Genomic DNA, 1,974 nt, shown 5'->3' with positions numbered 1-1,974 from the left:
GGTATAAATCCAATCTCTTCTTCTTTTACCTCACAGGGTGTCTGTTGTGGGGAGGGGAAGGGAAAGGAGTTTGTAAGCCGCTCTGAGACTCCTTTGGGTAGTGAAGGGCCGGGTATAAATCCAATCTCTTCTTCTTCTTCTACCTCACAGGGTGTCTGTTGTGGGGAGGGGAAGGGAAAAGGAGTTTGTATCTGTTGTGGGGAGGGGAAGGGAAAGGGGTTTGTAAGCCACTCTGAGACACCTTTGAAGTGAAGGGCGGGGTATAAAAATCCACTCTTCTTCTTCTTCTTTTGCATCACAGGGTGCCTGTTGTGGGGAAAGGAAGGGAAAGGAGTTTGTAAGCTGCTCTGAGACTCCTTTGGGTAGTGAAGGGCGGGGTATAAATCCAATCTCTTCTTCTTCTTCTTCTGCAAGGAACGTGTAATTTTTTTAAAAAATCACAATAATAATCCTTGACTTTGGGGGATATTTCATACTAACGGTTTCAGCATATGGTAATAAGCAGCCTTCTACTGAATCGGTGGGCTTGCCGACAGTAGAGATCAGTTCTCCTGGAGAAGATGGCTGCTTTGGAGGGCGGACTCTGTGGCATTCTACCCTGCTCAGTCCCCTCCCCTCCCCAAGCCCCTCCCTCCCCAGGCTCCACTCATAAAATCTCCAGGAATTTCCCAACCCAGAGCCGGCGACCCTATGAATAGGATCTGTTATTTGGATTCCTCTCAACTTCTGGGGAGCTCAGAGAAGCACATATGTGTTCTCTGTCCCTTTGTTTTATCCTTACGACATCCCTGTGAGGTAGGATAGATGAGAGAGAGAGAGAGAGCGCAACTGGCTCAAAGTCACCCCGTGAACCGAGATTTGGATTTCGGATTGCCAAATTTAAGTTGGGAAATTCTTGGAGATTTTCGGGGAGGGCAGGATTTAAGGAGGAGAGGGACCTCAGCAGGGTATCATGCCACCGAGTCCACCCTCCAAAGTGGCGGTTTTCTCCAGGGGAACTGATCTACGTCATTTGGAAGTCAAGAAGGAGGAGGAGGAGGAGATTGGAGTCTCAGAGCATCTTACAGACTCCTTTCTCTTCCCCTCCCCACAACAGACACCCTGTGAGGCAGGTGGGGCTGAGAGAGCTCTGGACAGAAACTGCTCTTTTTCAAGGACAGCTCTTGTCAGAACCATGGCTTGCCCAAGGTCATCCAGCAGGTGCAAGTGGAGGAGTGGGGACTCAAACCCGGTTCTCCCAGATTAGAGTCCGCGCACTTCACCACAAAACCGGAGCAGGCTCAGGGTGGCTTACACAGAATTGCAACAAGTAAATAACAGATAAAAACATCAATTTAGATACCCCCATAAAACACAACGTAATGACTAAAACTAGTTTATATAACAACGGCGGTGCACAGTAGCTGTAAGTATATAGATTACAGTCATCAAATTATTATTTTTCTGCTGTCCGGCTCAGGCTGGATGGTGGTATTGGGCACAGGGTGTTAGATTATTATCATTATTATTATTATTAGTAGTAGTAGTAGTAGAAGAAGAAGAAGAAGAAGAAGAGATTGGATTTATACCCCGCCCTTCACTTGGAGTCTCAGAACGGCTTACAAACTCCTTTCCCTCCCCCTCTCCACAACAGACACCCTGTGAGGTAGAAGAAGAAGAAGAAGAAGAGACTGGATTTATACCCCACCCTTCACTTGGAGTCTCAGAGCTGCTTACAAACTCCTTTCCCTTCCCCTCCCCACAACAGACACCCTGTGAGGTGGGTGGGGCTGAGAGAACTCTGACACAAACTGCTCTTTTTCTAGGACAGCTCTGAGAGAACTTGTGACTGACCCAAGATCACATCAGCAGGTGCAAGTGGAGGAGTGGGGAATCAAACCCGGTTCTCCCAGATTAGAGTCCGCGCACTTAACCACGACACCAAACGGGCGTAGTGTGGCTCCTTACCCAAATGCTCTGACTCAGTATAAGGCA

The sequence above is a fragment of the Gekko japonicus genome, unplaced genomic scaffold (assembly GCF_001447785.1).
Source record: "Gekko japonicus isolate JY-2015 unplaced genomic scaffold, Gekko_japonicus_V1.1 scaffold367, whole genome shotgun sequence".
Classification (NCBI taxonomy): domain Eukaryota; kingdom Metazoa; phylum Chordata; class Lepidosauria; order Squamata; family Gekkonidae; genus Gekko; species Gekko japonicus.
Note: the sequence above shows the minus strand (reverse complement) of the source record.